This window comes from Lycium barbarum, chromosome 9 (assembly GCF_019175385.1).
Source record: "Lycium barbarum isolate Lr01 chromosome 9, ASM1917538v2, whole genome shotgun sequence".
Classification (NCBI taxonomy): Eukaryota; Viridiplantae; Streptophyta; class Magnoliopsida; order Solanales; family Solanaceae; genus Lycium; species Lycium barbarum.
The window spans coordinates 47,585,995-47,608,812 of record NC_083345.1 but is presented as its reverse complement, the minus strand read 5'-3'; the positions used below and the strand labels follow the sequence as shown (position 1 = coordinate 47,608,812).

The following is a 22,818-nucleotide window of genomic DNA, read 5'->3' as shown; positions in this document are numbered from 1 at the left end:
GTTTTACGGTCAATTATACGGACCGTATAATGGACCGTATAATGGCATCGGGATTGGTTTTGTATTTATAAAAATATGATCCAAGTTTCATTTTCTCATTTCCTCTTCTCACTACACGACCCAATCTCTCTCTCTAGAAACTTCCAAACACTCTAAACCAAGAATTCAAGTGAAAATCAAGATCAATAACACCCAAATTCATGAAATCAAGTGTAAGAACACATCAAAGGATCTTCTAAGTCAAGAAATTTCCAAGAAGGTGGAACTAGGGTTTTGGTTAATTGAAGTATTTCAACTTAAGGATTGTTCAACCATCATCCAAGGTAAGTTTCATGATTATTCCATGTTGTTTGAAGTATTGGAAAGCTTAGACACTTGAAATGTAGAAGAACATAGAAATGGGACATTATTGAGTGAATAGTGACATAAATGAATGATAGTAGAATTGAACTATGAATATTGAAGTGTTGTGAGTACTAATACGTTATAAATGATGTTTATATCATGAAACAAGTATTAAACGCGTGAAAACACAAAGATGAGTTATAAGGAGAAATATGGGAAAATTAGAGGAAAATGGTGGATTTGCTGAATATACATAAATGATGATTGTTGATTGTGACATTGTGAGTAGTATTGTGAATGTTGGGAGCTGATATAGAACATGGGAGTAGTATAAACAAAGGGAGTGCTGCCCAATTTTTCCTATAATTAACGATGTGTTCTTGTAGTCGATCAACTAATGTTAGTCCAATTCTCTCGTGAAGGTAACGACGTGATATTGACGGAGAACAAGTGAGCGATATCTTAGCTAAACGACCAAGGTATGTGAGGCTAGTCCTTCTTTCTAATGGCATGAATCTTTTAACTTAAATTCTTATTCCTTTCACGGGTTCTTGCATTCAAAGAAGTTAAAAGCTTATACCCATGAATGACTATATGAGATAAGTTGTACGATATGATGACACTAGAATGATGATGATGTTATTCCTTGCCTACACTCACCTTATGTACTAGTCCTTTCAAGGTGAGGCAGAATGTCCACGATGGTTCCATAATGTAATCGGGGGATCACGACCTTACGTCACCCTGATAGAGTAAAGTTGGTCATGAGTCTTATATACGCATTATGATAAGAAACGTATTTTATGATAAGCATATTACTATGAGTATTTACGCTAAGCATGTCATGATTGCATTCACACCGGGCCTAGTTGGCCGGGCAGACACCGCTTCGGCGGGCGGCGATACGGATACACCACGACCTACGGGCGTGGGCAGACACCACTAGTGGGCGGCATGAGATGGTACCCTGGACGCGGGAGGCCTGGACGCGGGCTAATATTATTGATTATCACACTGTTCCGACCAGGACGGGCAGCTTGCATATGATGCATACATGTCATGATGATGCGTATGAGTAACATAGCATGCATTACTTCATTTATGATTATCAGTCAGATCCAGATGTCTCATGTTGATGTTATCCTCATATTATTGATGTTTCTTTTCACTATGTATGCCTCTCATACTCGGTACAATATTCGTACTGACGTCCTTTCTTCGGACGCTGTGTTCATGCCCACAGGTAGACAGGGAGGAGAGCTTGGCCCAGGTCCTCAGTAGCTGCCAGCTGATAGATAGCACTTCATTGTTCGGAGGTGCTTATGACTATTCTTTTGATGTACATTCACCCATGCATATTTTGGGCATGACGGAGTCTTGTTCCGTCCATGTATTCATTATGTTAGTAGAGGCTCGTAGATACGCAGTGTGGGTTAGATGGTCTCACAAGATGTTTTCATATGTATGTATACTATTTTGATGGCCGAGAGGCAAATGTATATAAAGTATTTATATTTTGATTAAATATGATTTTCCTACAATTAGTATGTAAAATTGATAAAAGAGTATTAACTGAGCGAGACAAGCAGTAGAGTAAGCGGTGCTCGGTAATTGCTCCGAGTACCCGTCGCGGCCCCTAGCTGGGTCGTGACAATAATATCCTTATTCCCAAAAGATAGAAGTTCATGATTCTCAAAGGTCAGTTGATGTTAAAGATAAATGTTTTCTATGATGAAAATGATGATGACGATGATCCCATTTTTGGAGATTCCAAAGCTTATGGTTTTGATGCTATTATGATATTATTGAGCTTATTTCATGACCTTCTTGATTTTACTCATTGTTGTTGATCTCACTTTATGGTGCTTGTTCCTTCAAGGTGAGATATAGCGATGATGATTGTTCATAATATAAATCGGAGGTTACCGACCTTACATCACTCCGATAAAGTAGTAGCTTTTATTTGGGCTCTCATGCATGCTATTTATGTTATATATGTATATATGGGATATGGGAAAAGGGCGAGGCATTATACGCATAACCACCTGATCAGTTGGTATACTATGATATCGTACCGGACGCGGGATATATAGGTACGGATCGGGCTGCACATTCCGCAGCAATTTAATATACTTATGGATCGGGTTGCACGTTCCGCAGCACTATTATGTTATATATGTATGAAAAATGTTTTTAGTAAAAAGGCTAAGCATGCATGGTATTCGCCTTAAGAGGCAATCAGATGTACAGGTTATCTTTTTATCTTATGTTATGTTCAATATCTCCTGTTATGTTGCTATCCATGCCTTACATACTCACGTCCTTTCTTGTGGATGCTGTGTTCATGCCCGCAGGTTCAGGTAGCCAGACCGGCGGTCTAGTTCAATAGGACTTCACTCAGCTGCAGTCCCTCATGGTATGCTATTTCGATATATACATATGGGTATGACGGGGCCTTGTTCCGCCCTTTCTACAGTTTGTGTTCCGTAGAGGTTTGTAGACAGTTGCATGTAGTTGGGAAGTTATGCAGCCTTATCGGCTCTTATTTTTGTTGTACAACACACGTAGTGGCCTAGTCGGCTTGCACTGTTACCTCTAGCACGTATGCACATATATGCGTTGGTTGTGAGTTCTTGACGCAAAGTTTATTATGTTATTCTTACAGAAGTGTTCATTTCAGTTATAAGTCATATATGGTCCACTATGTTGTCCAGTGAGGTTCAGATACGATTTTAGGAGTGCTTGATCAGTAGAGATCGGGCACTCGTCACGACTCATCAGCTTGGCGCGTGACATTATGTTCATCTAGTTCATAGCTAAATTGTGGGATAAGAAATACGGAATTAATAGCGGGAAATCGTATATGTTGTTGTTGGTGTTGTTTTGGCTGCGTAGGAGTTATATCAAGTTAATTATGGTGAATTAGATGAATTATTATTGGAATTAATATTGGTACTATTATTGTTGGATTGGTTGTTGTCATTGTTGTTATGGTTATTGTTGTTGATTTGGAGACATAGTATAAACAGAGGAGATGCTACTCGAATTCTTGCAAACCGAAACCCTCGTTGATATACGGCTTATATAGGTTGATATGTTGAGTTCATAGAATATAAATAAGGAGATATTTTCAATTTAGGTTCGGGTAAAAAGGAGAGGGTCAGAGCAAAGGGTTCGGGTGGGCGTCCACTTGGTAAAAAAAAAGGTATGTTAAGATTATCCCTTCTTTCATTTTGGCATGAAAACTGAACGTTGCTCCATAATGATTCTACTCTTAGAACGTTAGAGAAGTTTGCTCTTTGACATTCATATGATTAAGCGTCCAAGCATATTGTTCCTTAAGTTCCTAAGTCCCGAAGGGGCATGTATAGGTTTTCACATTTCCATACATTTCTTGATTGATTCCAAGTCCCGAAGGGGGCGTATGATTATGATGACCAGAGAGTCACTCCGAATGGAGTTCCTGTCACGCCCCAAAACTCACCCTAGACGTGACCGGCATCCGACATCATGAACAACATTGGAAGAACCTTATCAATCAATAATGTCAAGCCCTTTTTCGATAATCTTTCAATATTTAGTTAAGCAAGCGATAAATAACTAAATAAAATCTAAGATCACAATTATGAAACAAAATCAGCGGAAGTCTAATATAAATGAATAGTTATGAACGTGGCAAAGGCCTCAAAAATTCATAGGTGACTTCAACATCTACCCACAGTATGACACTTGTCTATGGAGCTTCTAAGAAAAATAAACTAACTCAGGACGTAGCAAAAAACTACTAAACAATAATAATTGACTCAATGAAAACCCACGAACAAATGTGTGAGCTCACCAACAATTTGAAAAGCAGCAAGTACTCCTAACCTACGATATCTGTCGATACCTGCTCTTCTTCGTTACCTAACATACTATCAAAAACAACAATGGTATGCCTGAGTACTGAGTACTCAGTGAGTGCCTCGGGGACAATAAGTAATATAGAAAAATAATACAATAATGATTACTGAAAACAGTTCCAATAGAATAATCTAAAATCAAAGACGAGATCAATCGTACAACTCAAAATCATCAATAGAAAACCATCAAGACAAGTATATATCTTTTCTGATTCAGTATACTATTTATTACCATTTGAGACTTTTCCATTCGAGGCCAATATCGTCAACAAGCCACTCACAGGAAAACATGTTCATTATTATTAATAAGCTACTCATAGGCACACAAGTTCATTATTATCAAGAAGCCACTCAAAGGTAACAAGATACGAAACAAGCCACTCACAGGTTAATCAAAGTACATTCAAAGTATAACACATGCCAATACAGGCCCAAGAATCAATAACATCGATGGGATGACCTTAGAGGTTCCTTAAATGTCACGACCCAGCTAGGGGTCGCGATGGGTACCCGAGGCTGACCACCGAGCACCTCTTATTTCCTCTCTTATTATAGTCATTTACGCTCCTTTATCATTCATGATTGTATGAAAATCATTTTTGGGTGGAGAGCACAATTAGTCTATATATACATATACAAATTCCTCATTAGGCCATCAAAATAATATATATGATGTATACATGCATGCTGTAGTAGGCTTTTGAGACCATCTAACCCACACTACGCATCTACGAGCCTCTACTGACATACTATACATGTAGACGGAACAAGACTCCGTCATGCCCAAAATATACATATGTACCAAAAGAATAATCATAAGCACCTCCGAACAATGGAGTGTTTTCAATCAGCTGACAGCTCCTAAGAATCCGGATCGAGCTCGCCCCCCTGTCTACCTGTGGGCATGAACACAGCGTCCAAATAAAACGAACGTCAGTACGAATGTTGTACTGACTATGAGAGGCATGAACAATAACAACACATCAAGAAAGTAAAGGAGGCATCGACTGTGGAGCAACTGTACCTGACTGGGAATCATATAAAAAGTAATGCATGCTGAGTTACTTTTATGCTTATCATCATCTCATGTATGCATATCATGTATATATATATATATATATATATATATATATATATATAAACTGCCCGACCATATAGGTGCGGTGTGATAATCAGTAACATTAGCCCGCGTCCAGGCCTCCCGCGTCCGGGGTACCATCTCATGCCGCCCACTAGTGGTGTCTGCCCTTGCCAACTGGCCATGGTGTATCGTATAGCTGCCCGCTTTCGCGGTGACTGCCCGGCCAACTAGGCCCGGTGTAAAGAAATCATGACATGCTCATCATAAAATATTTATAATGATATGCTTATCAAAATATACTTATCATCATACATGCACAAGGACTCTAGGACAACTGCATTCTATCGAGGTGACGTAAGGTCATGAACCCTCGATTCCATTATGAGCATTTATGAACATTCTGCCTCACCTTGAAGGGATTAGGAAATAAGGTGAGTGTATACAAGGAACAACATCATTTACTTTATAAGAACGTCACATCATATATCTTGACTCATGTAGCTATGCATGATCTTAGGCTCTTGGCTTTCCGGGATATAGGAGAATCATGGAAAGGGAGAAGAATCATGTCATGGGATTCATGCCATAGAAATAAAAGGACTAGCCTCACATACCTTTTTCGCTTAGTTAAGCTATCGTTCACTCGTTCTCCTTCAGTATCACGTTGCCACCTTCACGAAAGAATACGCATTATAGTTAGTCTATCAACCATAGCATCGTTATTTCTAAAGAAAATTGGGCAACATCTCCTTTGTTTCTACCACTTTTACCCATATTCTATTTCAACTCGAAAACATTTACAACAACACTTACAATATAGTATTAACATTCATCATTCATACACATTAAGCAAAATCCACCATTTTTCTCCAATTTTTCCACATTTAATGGTTTTAGCTCATCGTCATAATTTTTCTTACTTCACACCTATTCCATGGTCTATACGTCATTTATAACGTATTCATAATCATAACATATCAACTTTCATGATTCCGTTCAATTATCATTCAATAGTGACACTATTCACTCATTCAAGACCCATTTTCCATGTCTTTCTACAATTCAATCTTCTTAGTATTCTAATACCTTGAACAACATGTTAAAGTCATGAAACTTACCTTATATTATGGTGGAACAAGTCTAGAGTGGAGTTCTTCCTCTTTCACCAAAACCCTATCTCTCCCCTTCTTGGTTTTCTTGGTTTGGATGACTTCTACTTGAGTTTCACAGGCCTTGACCCATGAATTTGATGTTGTTGATTATTGATTTTCCTTGGTGTTCTTATGGTTAAAGTGTTTAGAGAGTTCTAGAGCTTTCTTGAGTTGTGGAGGTGAGGAAATGAAATGGATGAAATGAAAAATAGACCCTTACACTTAAACTTAAAAGCTGGCCGAGCCAACTTATACGGACCAACATACGGTCCGTACTATTTATATGGACCGTATGTGTGGCCATATATTTGGTCCAGTGGCTGGTCCTCTCTTTGGCCAATTATACGGTTAGACATATGGCAGGTACAATTTATACGGCCAGTATGTTTAGCCGTATAATGCCTCAATGAACCAACTTTGTTTTCGTCGACTCGTTTGATCCCCGATCCTTATGGAACCTTCTTAACACTTGTTTAACACTTCAATACCAATCTAAGGAACGTCATTGCATGTCTCTAAGACACCATTATTCCCTCACCAAATCTTTGCTCGTTATTCTTATCTGATATGCAACATACGACTGGCTTTCCTTAACAACTTCCTTTCCTTATCTCGGATGGTTTTGAAATCTTGTTTAGGGTCATCAAATACTATTTCTCACTCATCGAAATACCGTATACGCCATGACCTTCGTTTTCCGATTCACAGTACATGTACGGGGAATCTTTCAAGGTGTACCACTAAACATAGCACACCACACCGGAATATGTTATTCTCGATGGCTATCCTTCCTCCCGAATAGCTGGCATAAACCGCACTCGGGTAGCGAACCCGCAATGGCCACTCTTCCTCCCGAATGGCTAGGCATTACCACACTAGGATCCATAGTGACTACCCTTCCTCCCGAGTAGCTAGGCCAAACACAAACAACATAGAATCATAGCAAACCAACCAATTCACAAGTCGAATCATAGCATAGAAGTCGAATCTCAAATCATGGCATGGAAGCCGAATCACAAGTCATATCATGATAGTCAAATTATTCATTAAGGACATGTTCATCATCACATTATAAGGGTACATCAATTCATTCAATTTTAGAAACCGAATTCACTTCTTTAAACAAGTTTCAAGTTCAACACAACCTATTATAGAGCATTCTCATGAGATAGTCAAGCTTTCCAATTATCAAATTTAAACATCTCTTATGGAGTAATTCGAATTTAAACACCAGGCTTTATATATCAATTTTTCCATCATCCTTAAGAGAGAAATACAATCATTAATATGTATATATAATATAGTACCAACAAGGTTTAATGTGGCTTGTCCCTCACGCACACAAACCACAACCAAGGAGTTCATAAAACCGTTCGAAAGAGTATGTTCAAAAAGAGACATACCTTAAATACCATTCATATATTCCAAACTTAACCTCTGCACTTCAAAGAGTCACTCTACATCCAATTTGAAGATTGCACAACTAAGATTTACAAGTTTTTATCAATTTCGTAGCTACTGTTCATAGCTCAAAACACACTGCTACGGACCTCTAAATCAGATCTCCACCATTCAAATTGAAGAACTATATATGGTAACCACTTAGTTAAATTTGGGCTCGATTCAATGGTTAACTAAGCGGGAAACACCAATTAAAGCTGACTGGTCTGAGGGAATTCTACAATAAAAATACTAGGGCGTTTTGTCTTGAATAGAGTGCATCCAAATCAGTCCTATTTCATGATTCTCTCGACCATTCAATGTCTAAAACACAATAACAATTCCATATAATCCATCAAAGTGTGAGGGGTCTACCTTTTTTGAAGAAATCCCAAAGTTCATCCCATATTTGACCTTGAATGAAGTTTCCACAATCTAGTGATTTCATATAATGATTCGGTGTTAATCTAGTGTTATGTTAATGTAATTGGCTTAGGGATTTGAGTAAAAACTCACCTTAGGGGGTTGGTAGAAGCCTCTGGTCGAAAAACCCTCTCTTTAGACGTTTTTGGGGTGTATTTATAGGTTATCATAAAGGCTTAGGCTTTAAAACCTAATCCTACAAGAATCAGTATTTCCATTTTACACGTCTTCAGTAAATCGATCATAACTTTTTACATAGACCTTCGTTTGGGCTCCATAATATATGGTTGGAACATTATTTCAATGACCTACAACTTTCATTTTACGAGTTTTCTGAATATCCTAATGAAAATACCTGAAAACTGGCCATAAGTACAAACTATCTCACACTTAGACGAATTTAGAAGGCCTTAAGAACTTCACCTTTTGGTTTGACTTCAAAACAACTGTTTATCTCCTGAATGGATTCATATAGCTAAAATATCAACTTAATACTGGTTTTCATACATTCGCACCTAACTCAGATTTATGGGATGTTACAGTTCCGAGTCTTATAAGTTTTGTCATGCATATATATATATATATATATATATATATATATATATATATACATATATACATACTTATGTATCATGATTTTTTGGGGAAGGGGAAAGGGCTATGGCGTTATATACGCAAACCACCTGATCAGCTAGTATATGATGATTATGATGCCCGAAGGGGCTCATATGATATGATGACTGACGGGGAGAAGCTCGAAGGAGCGAATGGGTAAAGGTGCATATATATATATATATATATATATATATATATATATATATATATATATATATATATATATATATATATATGTTTTCAAAAGTACATTATGCATATTCATGGTCCTTAGCGACAGTCACAGGTACAAGTTGTCTCCTACATTCTTCTTATCCTTTGAGTCTTGATATGTTGTTTCATTTCTACCTTACATACTCGGTACATTATTCGTACTGACATCCCTTTGCCTGGGGGCGCTTTGTTTCATGCCACACAGGTGTAGATAGATGAGTAGAGGACACTCGGATGTTCTCGGGCTATCAGCTGGATTAGTAAATTCCATTTCTATTCAGAGTATTGCCGAGTCGGAGTACATATGTGTATATATGTGTTATATGTGTTATGGGTACGTTGGAGCCCTGTCCCGACCTATGTTATGGTATCTTGGTTCATGTTAGAGACTTTGTAGACAGTGTTTTGGGTATGGTGGGTCGAGATGTCGACAGTGTATAGCAGTCAGGTAGATCAGCACATTCATATGATTAAGCGTCCAAGCATATTGTTCTTGAATTTCCTAAGTCCTGAAAGGGTATGTACCGGGTTTCCCATTTCCATACATTTCTTGATTGACTCCAAGTCCCGAAGGGGGTGTATGATTAGGATGACTAGAGAGTCATTCCGAAGGGAATTTCGAGTTTTATAAGTTTTGTCATGCATTATATATATATATATATATATATATATATATATATATATATATATATATATATATATATATACACACACATATTTATATACTTAAGTATCATGATTTAATGGGGAAGGGGAAAGGGCTATGGCGTTATATACGCAAACCACCTGATCAGCTGGTATATGATGATTATGATGCCCAAAGGGGCCTATATGATATGATGCCCGACGTGGCGAAGCTTGAAGGAGCGAATGGGTAAAGGTTCATAGACATATATATATGTTTTAAAAAGTACATTATGCATATTCATGATCCTTAGCGACAGTCACAGGTCCAAGTTGACTCCTACATTCATCTTATCCTTTGAGTCTTGATATGTTGTTTCATTTCTGCCTTACATACACGGTACATTATTCGTATTGACATCCCTTTGCTCGGGGGCGCTGTGTTTCATGCCACACAGGTGCAGATAGATGAGTAGAGGAAACTCACCATAGGATGTTCTCGGGCTATCAGCTGGATTGGTGAATTCCATTTCTATTCAGAGTATTGCCGAGTCGGAGTACATATGTTATATCCCGTATTTTTGAACGTCATATTATTAACTGAGGTGGGGCCCACACGTCAATATTTTTTTGGGACACGTGACAAGTTATATGAATCGCATGTGTAAAGTAAAACACAACTTGTGAAGGGCCTTGGGGCCAAATCAAAGTGGAAGCCCTCCAAACGAATTCTTTAAGAAAACGTTTTCGGATGACCTGACTTGGAGGGGCAAAAACAGCATTATAAGTCTGGAATTTGGGAAAACGCCCAGCAGTAAAAGTTGTAGATAATTGAAATAGATTTCCAACGGTAGGTCGTGGGCCTATAGGTGACATCGGGATAAGGAGATATGAACATTTTAAGGCGGAAAGGTCAAGCTGGGCAATGAAATGGGCCCAACCCGATTCCAATCCGGGTCAGGCCCATTTCCTTGTTATTTAAGGGAGGTTTCAGCCTCCTCCTCCACATTTTCAGATCAGAAAAGATCCAGAAAATTCTATAGAGAGAGAGGGAGGAAAGACTTAGAGAGATAAATAAAGTTTGATCAAAATCTGAGCCCCGAATCCCGAAGCCCATGAAGAGAAAAGTGTTCTACGTCGCGTTGCCTTCGATTTGAGCTAAAAATCAACTAAAAATAAGAGGGTGGACGTGGTAGCTGTGCACTTAAGGTATGATTAAGGCTCTTTTTCATTGCCAACAAGTTTATTTAAAGTTTCAACGGAATAGAACGGGAAATAGCGATATAAATTCGTCCGTTGGCATTGAAATTGATTGTAGAAGATTATGTCATTTTAATATGATTTTATGATATTATGGAAATGAAGTTGTTAAGATGTGAATTATAATTATGGTTGATGAAATTGGAAGGTGGAAATATGTTATGAATATGTATGTTGAAGATTTGAAGTTTTGGATGGATTATGGTTTGGTGGAAAATTTGTATATTTTGTATATCATGTGAATATTGTATAGAAATGATATGAAATACTTCCAAATCACATTGTAATGGTCTTGATTAATGATGAATATGGAAATGTTGATACTAGTTTGGGTTTGTGAAGTTGAAGTGGAAGTTGTTTGACCATGTGGAAAACAAGGCTAGTTATGCCATACTATGTGTTTTGTAATGCTTGTTGTTGTTAGTGATGTTGTTGTTGGGTTGCTGTGTTGATATATTAAGCCGCGCTAAGTCTCGGGGATGTCATATATATAGGGGAAATGTTGCCGAAATTTCGGTAGGCAATTATGTGATTAAGCTTAGATTCTCGAAAAGCTTGAAATTGACAATTGGTAAACATGACCATTTGTAGATTCTGGACGAAATTGGAATTGAAGCCAAGCGAGCGTAAGGCGCAATCGAGGTATTTAAAGTCTTCCCCTTTGTTCTTTGGCATGTCCTAGATGTACTAGGTCAAGATCGGAGCCTCGGGGGCGATTCTGCTCATAGAAACTCGTGATTAATTTTTGATACTATTCATTCAATTCAATTGAATTTCAAAAGGCGCATTTTGCTAGAAAAGTGGTTAAACCTCCATAACTTGTACAAATGTAACCCGATCACTATGAAACCTTCCTGGATGACTCCGTAGAGTCTAATGGGCGTGATTCTTGTCCGCCGTCTCGACTTGGCCCGAGGTGGGCCCGCTATTCCCCGATGCCTCTCTTATTGTTCTGTCTGTCTTATTCCCATACGATAAGTCGAGGAAACTTATGGCTATTGTTCCGACTACTAAACGGGAGTTATTTTAATGAACCTGAATTGATTTAATGTTCATGGAAATAATTACGGGGACAGAAACCCTGATATAAATTCTGTATGGCTTTAGCCAATGTACTCGTGTCCGGAGCTCGCAGGTAGCTCCTGGTTATTATGTTGTTTACTATACGATAGGTGCTATGACCACCTTTATGAGCTTTATAAAATATGTTTTTGACATCTAAAACGTTTTGAAAATATTACCCTGATATTTTGGATAAACTACTTACCTCCCGTACTTACTGATATACGATTTTGGTATACCTGAATCTTGTGTGATGTATGATCCTGGCGTGTGTGATTATGTTGGGAAAGTGATAATTTGGCATTCTGTATGGTTGTTTTCTGTTTTACCGAGTCCCGGGCCGGTTATGTGAATATGCGCATATGTAATATTGGCCGCTGGACCCTCGACCGCGGCGTGTCCGACATTGACAGCTGGACCCTTGACCGCGTCATGCCGGACGTGTGGCATTGACTACTGGACCCTTGACCGCGTCTGCTGCACTTGTGATTGTGCCTGACATAGACCGCTGGACCCTTGACCGCGGTATGTCAAATGTGTGATTGTGACCGCTGGACCCTCGACGGCGGTATGTGTTATTGTAACCGCTGGACTTTTGGTCGCGGTATGTGTGATTATAACCGCTGGACCCTTGGCCGCGGTACGTGTGATAGTGACCGCTGGGTACTTGGCCGCGGTATGCGTGGTAGCGACCGCTGGACTTATGGCCGCGGAAATTGTGCGTTGATTCCTTTATATGTGTGAAACAAAAATGTTGTTCAAAAGAAAGTAAAACATTTTGACATTCTAACTGCCGTATTTGCCTGCTGGAACCTCTTGGGTATGACTTGTGCACTAGAGGCGACCCTGTGGCGACCTGGTTATTCGTGCACACCCCAGTGCACTCTCCATTGCGCCCCTCACTAAAGGGACGAAACCTGAGGTAAATATATACTACCTGTGCTTGTGTAAGTTTATGATTCTGCATGCATGGTTCTGCCTGTTACATTTCTGGACAGCGGATTCGGAGAATGATTCTGTTGGTGTTGCTTCTGCATGATTGAGCCGGACTATGCTTCAGTCGGCTATAGTTCTACACCCCTAGCTTCGGTTGCGGGTATGTCAGTAGCACTCTGTGCCCCGATCCGCACGATGATCCTGCCAGTTAGGCTTTGTACCTCTGTTTCATATCACGATTCAGACGGCTACACCCCGTGCTTATGATATATATCGTGGTCCTGGCCACACACTCTGTATTTCCGTTTCGGACTTGGATCCGATACTACCTGTTCTATTCCTATACTTCTGGCTCGGTTTTGCTTATATTGTTATATTTCCGCTTTACATACTCGGTACATTTCCGTACTGACCCCCTGTTCTTCGGGGGCTGCGTTTCATGCCGCGCAGGTACTCCCAGTTGAGTTGAGGACAGATGGAAGATGTTCCAGTGCAGATGGCAAGCTCCATTTGTTCCCGGAGTGCTGCCGAGTCAGATTCTGTATGTTATGCTTTTGGGATCTTATTAGAGACTTTGCAGACAGTGTCGTGGGTATTGGTTGTCGGTCTGTGTACGTAATGAATTTTGTATGATCACAAGTTTGTTCGGCTTGAAAGCCACGAGAAAGAATATTTCTGAAAGAAAAGTTTTGCTATGTACTTTATTATTTGTTTTAAAGAAAAAAAAAGAGTTGACGTGATTTTATGTGCAGCGAGAGTCTGAGGGTTCGCTCGGCCCTAAGTAAGGGTCGGGTGCCCATCACACCCCAGCGAGGTCGGGGTGTGACATGTAGGGTGGAAAACAACTCGCTACCACCTTTGGGAAAAAATTTGGATTAAACTTCCCCTTTGGTCTTCTTTGTCGCGTTGAAGATATGAAATTGCTCAAGAACGTGAAGAACACCCAAATTTCAAATCAACTCCAATTCAACCCGTTTTTCCTCCAAATTGCAGATCTAGGCTCCTAATGAGTAGGAGAACAAAACCCAATAGTAATTAGGACCAATTAAACCCTCAATCAACAAACCCACTTGAATTCTTTTAAGCTTTAAAGGACCTTCAATGGTGAAAACCTCAAAACTCTTCCAAACACCATCAAATTTCGTATTCAAGGGTTTTCCGCATCAACAAACTCATATCTAACATCAAAATCAACAAACAACAACTAATTTTTGGATTATTTTTTTTACGTCTGTAGATCAAGGATGAAGAATAGATGGAACAATTCATCTACCTTGCTCTGATACCAAATGATAGGATCCTAATTGGAAACTCTAAGAAAATCAATCAAACAAAGCGGAAATTAAAAGGATAGATTAGAATTGGGGATAAGAAGATTAGAGGATAGAAGGAAGACCCAAAGGATAGTAAATATACAAACAAACTTAGTTATATGAAACCTAAATCCTTCCAATTGGATTCAACCCTAAGAACCTATACTATTTGAATTTCAAAGGAAGACTCTAATTTGAATCCACAAATGAGCAATCCTATGTAAACCCAATGGAAATGTAATTCAAGTAGCAACTAAGAAATCACACTTAGTTAAGTAACCAAACAAACTATATTAGCAACTAAACAATCTCTCAAATGAGTTTTTCATCCATATTCAAGTTAAGGTTCAAATGAAAGACTAAATACTCTATTTATACTAAGTCTCTTACAACAAAGGCCCTAAAGTGGCTCTTTGCGAAAATAACCCCACATGGGCCTTCAATTGCATCCAATGGCCCAATGCTTGCAATTATGACCTCCATTTGCAATCTTAGCCTTGAATTAGATTCTTAGCCAAGATTTGCACCCTTTAGCCATAATATGCACTTCTAGCCGCTTTGGGATCCTAGCCACTTTGAGTAGTAGCCTCCTCATCCACTTGCCCAGCTATCTTCCAAAAGCCATATGATCTCTTATATGGGTCCACAAGAGGCTCTGACGTCCTTCTTAGCATCCTTGAGCCATTTGTGCCATTGATGGCCTTTAGGATCATATCAAAGAAGGAGGTAGAACTCAAGTATGTGAAATCTCACGATCAAGTTGCAGACATCTTTACAAAACCTCTCAAGTTTGAAGATTTTCAGAGATTGAGATCAGCCGTGGAATGAAAAGAAAAAAATCAAAATTGAGAGATTTGTGGGACCAATAAAAAACAAATAAAAGAAAATGAAAAAGTAAACATTGGCAACAAGAAATAAAAGAAAAAGAAAAAGAAAAAAAAGATATGAAAGATTTGGGGCTTTGGGCGGTGGAACAAGTTGCAAAGTAATTTGCATATTCAAGTTGCCAAATTGGCAAAGTTACGTTGCAGAACCAACTTTTAATTGGTTAAGAGGAGCAACAAATTTGCTATAAAAGGGAGCATTAGTACGTTCATTTCTTCACACCAAAACAAAGAGTAATACGGAGAGAGTTGAGAGCAGTTCACAGACTATGATAGAAAATAATCTGTAAAGAAAAATAGAGTGTGTGAGCAAGTGCTATAGTGAGGTGTTCGAAAATAAAGAGTGTTATTTTCTTTTGAGTGTGATAGAGTCTTTTTGAGACTATCAAGTTGTAATATTTCTCATTATAGTGGTATTGTACTGCTCCTCTCGTGTATTGTATTTTTATCCTGTTAAAAGGTTTTGGTGTCCGTGTTATTCTCTTATTCTTGCTACTTAATGTGGATATTATTCCTGGGTGGGATTATTATTTCGCAACATATATAGCTGCCAGAACTTAGCTCCTTGGCTTTAGCCCAGTTCCTTTGTTTATAGAGCTGACTTCGTTTTTTTGTTCTCTCTATTGTACCACTTGCATCTTCTTGATGCCGTAAATGAAATTCTCTTACTTACGTAAAAAAAATTAAGAAAACTAATAAAAACATAAATTGTTTCAAACAATACGAAACGCCTACTGGTTATGTTCACAGTTTTGATCACTGCTTTGTCCTTTGCTCCTTTAGAAACATCTCAAACCAAAATGAGAGCCTAGCCACCTAATGCCTCAAATTTGTCAAAAATATTACGATTAACAATCAGTGTATTTATCCTATTAAGCCACTAAGAAGGAAATTTAAAGTTTATATCAACTACAAAATGGAGAAATGAACAAGCATGAAACCATCAGTAATCAAAAGACAGTGCCAAAACTAATACAGTTACCAACATGCATGTGAAAATCCAGCAAAACAATGTCCAAAAGAACAGAAATAACTGCCAGATAACTACCAAACTCCCATTAGCAATAACAGGGTGCATTTTTTATTTTTTTTCAAAAACAAGGATAGCGACAAGAACAGAACAAAATAAAGTACAGCCCAGAGACAATAAAAGGGCAGGGCAGGGCAGTCCGGTGCACGAAGCATCCCTCATTAGCAGGGTTCAGGAAAAGGCTGCGTACCCCAAGGGGTGTGATGTAGAAAATCTACCCTAATGCAAGCATCAGTGGTTGCTTCCACGGCTCGAACCCGTGACCTATAGGTCACACAGAGGTAACATGGAATTCAAATTGAGAAATTTCAAGAAATTGAAAAAAAATTACTCAACTACAGATTCATGCATGTTTGAATCTGTGAGCACACCAAGCAAGAGGAGACAATACTCATATGGAACTCACAGGTAAGGGGAGTAGTAAAAGCAACAAAACCAAGCACAATCTGATCCACAAGTCTACATTAGTTGTATGCTTCTGAAAAAGGTGAGGCTCAATTGTAACAATTGAGAGGTTTGGATCAGGTCTAAAGATAGCAGCTTAATCGATTTTGTCACGACCCAACCCCGTAGGCCGCGACTAGTGTCCGTGCTGGACACCCAAACGTACCCGATAACCCAAACCAGCATATTAGCAGAATATATCAATATAAAAGTCAGTTGACGTTACTAGTTATCACCGATGAACAGATATAGCACGAGTAAGCCGATAAGGCTATCACAGATCATATCAACCCAAAACATATACAGAACCCACATGTATATCTACAAACCTCTACAGAACATGACAGAATCATAAGACGGGACAGGGCCCCGTCATACCCCTGAATAGCATACATATGTACAACAGCAGCATACTGTACCAAGGTATAGGCTCTGGACAAAAAAGCGCTCCAAAATAGCAGAGTATAGTCCTAAGCAGGCGGATCAGCAAAACTGTCGTCTGAACCTGCGCGGCATGAAAATGCAGCCCCCGAAGAAAGGGGGTCAGTACGAAATATGTACTGAGTATGTAAAGCACGGAACGTAGTAAACAAAGTCATAATCGAAGCAGAAGATACAGAAAATGAACTGAATATCCAAATTAGCAAAATGCTGATCATATAGCATAAATAGTATTCGCTGAAAACATATGTCGTACCTGGTCCCATTACGGAACAAGATCATAACCGAAACAGAACTTACAGAGGAGTGAGTGTAACATCCGAAGTATCAAATGCATATTTTCAAAACATGAGGAGTGTGTACAGAAACATATACCATATCATATCCGACCCCTGCCAAGGGACTCGGCAAACAGAACGTGGTCACCCCCCGACGCTGGTGCCACAACACATAAGGAGCAGAATAGGGGATAACCCCGTAACATAACATATCATATCAGATGGCCATATCAGATCATATCATATCAGAATGTGTGTACATGGCACAACATACTCCACAACCCATGTACATATATACCTGCCCCCTCACATTGAGGCACGGCGAACAATGCAGTGGAAGTCGCTTGAGAACATATCCTGGCCCGGGCTCAGTGTGGGAAACATTGAGGCATCCACGAATGGAGTAGTGAGAAACTAAATGCAATAAGAATACCTTATATATTTCCAGAGACTCAATGAGGCATATCAAATGACGAATCAAACCAATAAAATCGGACGGAAGCACAATAAGTGAATTTCGAATGTCATAATGGATTACAGAAGTATAATCTTTCTAAGTTCGTTTCCAAGTTCCGAAACAGTTTTACAAGACTTAATGGAATATTTAAAAAAAGTTTTATTTAGTAATTACAAGAGTGGTTAAAAACATTTCTTTAAAAAAAACACTCGAAGACAAGTCATAACCACTAAAAGGGTAAAATCGGAAATAGTGGGCCCACCTCGGGACAAACGAAGCGGTGGGCTCAAATTACGTATTTTAAGCTTATAAAGTCACCTACGAAGGTTCTGGGGACATTCCATAATTTTCTAGACAATTTGCGAAACTTTGCACAATTCTTTCAATAAAGCATACTTATAGGGTTCAATTCCATTGAATGAAAAAGGAGTATTTTCAAATGCGGATTCCGATGAGCAGAATACTTTCCGAGGCTCAAATCCAATCCTAGTACACCTAGGACATGCCAAAAGAAGAATCGGGATAGCCTTACATACCTTTTTCGCCCTTTTCGCTAGTCCAAATTCAATTCCCGTTTCCTTCAAAATCTACAATTGATCACAATTACCAAATATCAACTTCAAGCCTTTAAGAATTCAATCTTAATTCATACTTGTCTACGAAAATTTGGGCAGCATCTCCCCTATACATATAGCATCCCCGAGAATTTAACTCGGCCAAAATAATTCAACAACAACCCAACAACAACACCAACAACAACAACAATCACTACACAACACAATATAACATAACTAGTCCTCTTTCCAACATAGTGCAATAACTTTCATTCCAACTTCACATTTCCAAACCAATCTCAATGTTTTTACATTCATTACTAATCAAGATCATTACAATATAATTCGGAAGCATTTCATATCATTTCTTCAAAATATTCACAAGATATACAAAATATACAAACTTTCCACCAAAACCATAATCCATCCAAAACTTCTAATCTTCAATCTACATATTCATAACATATTTCCATCTTCCAATTTCATCAACCATAATCATAATTTACATCTTAACAACTTCATTTTCACAATTACAAAATTATTCTAAGGTGACATAATCTTCTACATTCCAACTTCAACCAAAATTCATTCAACTTTCATTCCCAATATAATTTCCATCATAACCACAACTAGAATACAACATAAAATTCAACTCATATCATATATACAACAATATACACACACGGCTACATACATATATACATACCCCCACTTTGCAAACTTTCTTATTTCCATAATTTCTACTCATTTCCATATACTACAACATAAACCAACCTTCATAACATAGTAAGGAGGGATAAATTCTTACCTTTTCTCTTCAACTTCTTCACTTAACCCAAGTGTGAGATTGATGAAACAAGTGCTCTATTCTCCCAAACAATTGCATCAAGTTGTAGAGGACCCTTAATATAGTAGGAAAGCTACAAGACAATAATTTTTGGATCAAGATTTGGAGGGTTGATTTTTCTATGGCCAAACCCGAAATGGTCCTTTTTTTTGCTCTTGTTTTGTTTGTTCTTTCTCCTTCTAAGTTTCTTGAATCATCTAAGGGATAATGATCCCTTTATAATTAATTTGCCACATGGAAATTAATTAATTTGGTGGGCTTGGACCAGGTATGGCCGGCCACCCTCTCACCTTGGGCCTAAATTTTTCTTTTCATATTTTTGGGCCAACTCGGTTGGTCCCGAGTTGGGCCTAGCCCACTGACCTTTCGACCTTAAAACGTCCATATCTCCGTGTACCGACGTCACCTGGGAACCCACGACCTATGGATGGAAAGCTAATTCAATTATATACAACTTCTATTTCTTGGTATGTTTCCAAATTCCAAACTTATAATACCGTTTTTGCCCCCCAAAGTCAGGTCACCCGAAAACGTTTTCTTAAAAATACTCGTTTGGAGGACTTCCACTTTTATTTGGCCCAAGGATCCTTCTTGAGTTGTGTTTAACTTCACATATGTGATTCATATAATTTGTCACATGTCCCAAAAAAAAAATCTTGACGTGTGGGCCCCACCTCAACTTACAATTAATCCGACGTTCAAAAATACGGGATGTAACAGATTTTATATTCTTATTTTATTTTCACTTTATGTACTTAGTGTCCTAAGTTTGTCTAATGTCGTTCCGGTCCTTTTGTATTTACTTTTTAGTCCCTAAAGCTGGTCACAGCTGTAGTTGCCACGTTTTGGGCTGGTTAGATTGTTTAGGGTCTTTGTTAAATACCTTGTATTCCCATTTTGCCAAGACATATTGAATGAAATCCTAAATTTTTATCTGCATTTTCCTTTCTTCTTCTCTTTAGTTTCTCTTAGTTAACATTAATGGCTATTCCCACTTGGGAATCGCTACATCAATACAAATGAAACAAGGAAGAGTAGAGCAGCAGAAGCAAGCAATCCAAAGCACTATCAGAACATAAGGACAAACCATTGCAGGAAATATCAGTAAACGCAGGAAACTTAGTTCGTTTATGGAAGAGATAATAACCATACTCGCAGCAGAATGTAATGGGAGTAGTAGCTGTAAAGGAGTTAACTAAATATACCAAGATCCCCTAATTGACTAGTTAGCTTAACGAGTTTGTTAGTGTACAGTTAATTAAGTGGTTAGTTGGCTAATAGTTAGTTAGCACAGTAACAACTGTATATAACTATCTCCTTATTGTACATAGTAGACACACCGATCAATACAATGAAATTCAGTTCTTCTCTCCTCTCCACCTTGAGACCCTCACTCAGAGGCGAATCTAGAATTTAAACTTTACGGGTTTAAATTCGTAATTCTACCACCTTCATCGAATTTACTGGGTTCAGAATCTATGTTTATACATATTTAGTGGATTTTTTTAACACATATAGATAACCTAAGCCAAAACCTATGGGTTCAGATGAACACATAGCTTATTCATTTGATACGCCCCTGTCCCCACTGCCATTTCTAATATAATAGAAATATAGAAATTTTAACTATAAATGGGGTGTCTATGTAATTATGCAGTAATGCATATTGACAAATAGATAGTGAAAGATCAAAGTTATACAGTGGAGCTTAAAGTCACGTGTTGAAGATAAATTATGGTGCAATAAATATTATTACGCAATATTTCAACCAACATCTCATGGTTATATGTCCACAATAAGAGAGTCTTAAAGGTAGGAAAATAAAATAAAATTTAAGGAAAACTTAATTTAGGCGGTAGCGGAGCGGGTTGAAAATAATTGGTATGCTGTACGGGGCGGTGCAGGTTGAGTCTTAGCGGGTTAGCCTGAACCTGCATCGAGCCGCCTGCTATAACTTCAATAAATCATTAAGAGCTTTATGTAGCAGAAAAGATGAAATTTATACTCCTTTTGTTCAGCTTCTACCCTTTATTCCATATATTTAGTTGACCGGCAAGATCAACCAGTGTATACACAAGCAGCAAAACAGCTTAGGTGGCACGCTTGAGGAATACTTGTACACTAGATTACCTTTCTTATCCAATTGCGGAAGCCTGGGCTTGTAAAAATATAACGATTAAGCAGTCATCACCCATAAATCTGAGACAAAGACCTTGTTCAATACTTTTACAGTGCATAGAAATGCCTTATCATTTAAAATGCTTGATTTTTAATTGTAAATCAACTTTCCAATGTTTAGCAAATTGAATGAACTTTCTAATAAAGATTCAAGACACCAACTTGCAGAACTGTAAAATAAATGTGGGGCGGGGGTGAGCCCGGTGCACTATGCTCCAGCTATGCGCAGGGTCCGGGGAAGGCCGGACCACAAGAGTCTATTGTACGCGGCTTTACCCTACATTTCAGTAAGAGGTTCGAATCCGTGACCTCCTGGTCACATGGCAACAACTGTCAACTTTTTAAATCCTGGGCATCCTTAACTAAATTTTTTCAGGTTAGCAGCTGTAGGTTAGGCTTCAGTAAGTAAATTCAGGAATTCAGCAGAAGCAATCAAAAGCTAGCTCGGTCACAACCGAAGGAATGTCACCAATCTTGCCATGTACCCCTAGAATCAGTAGCTGGTGTTTTGATTGTACCAAGGGGTTCAGTGTCTGATTTATAGAGGGTTAGAGCAATCCAAGTAGTATTAACATAAAGTCAAATCTTTGAGCAGGATGCAAGGTACATGACCATTTCAAAGAAATAATAAAAAGAGGATAATCTATTGATTGAAGAAACTGAAATACACATCATACCAGTCAAATTGAAATCTAAAAGAGAATAATGTACTTCCTCCATTCTTTTAAAATGCATGTCATACCAGTCAAATCTGCAATAGAGTCAAGACTAATAGTTATTTTCTTACCAATTGGCTGGCAACTTTCCATAAAGAATTTACCCATGAATTGCTTGTTTGTAACTTTCTTTTTTTCTTTTTGAGAAAAGGTTAATTTAAAACGTATGTTTATACCACAACTTTTTTTCTGAGAAATAAAATAAAGAAAGAAAAGCATGTTTGTAACTCTTGACAAACTTAAATATCTAAGTAACAAACATCTCTCTATTGTTTTACTTTTTAAGGGTTCGAACCCGTGATGTGCGGCTAACCTACACATCACATGTATTGCAGATAAAAATTTAGGATTTCATTCAATATGCTTTTATACAACATCATTGAGTATGCCCATATTTACAAGCCGACAAGGCCACCAAAATGATATATAAAATGTGAACCAATAAGACTACGGGATACCTAGCTATACACATCTGTCTACGAGGCTTTATGAAGAGTATGTAATATCATAAAGACGGGACAGGACCCCGCCATGCCCAAATATGTACACAAAAAGAATAATACCAACTATTGCGGCTCCGGATCAAAAGGAGCACTGCTATGCTATCACTGACGAAGTAGCCAA

At 38.3% G+C, this 22,818-nt stretch overlaps 1 long non-coding RNA gene across 1 annotated transcript; it reads right to left on the bottom strand.

Annotated features, from left to right (window-relative positions):
* Window positions 1–16,196: 16,196 nt before the first annotated feature.
* Window positions 16,197–22,521, bottom strand: LOC132612346 (uncharacterized). The gene is made up of 2 exons (XR_009571717.1): window positions 22,156–22,521; window positions 16,197–16,543 (listed from the first exon to the last, which is right to left on the bottom strand). It is a non-coding gene; the product is annotated as an uncharacterized LOC132612346 (long non-coding RNA).
* Between the last annotated feature and the right edge of the window lie 297 nt (window positions 22,522–22,818).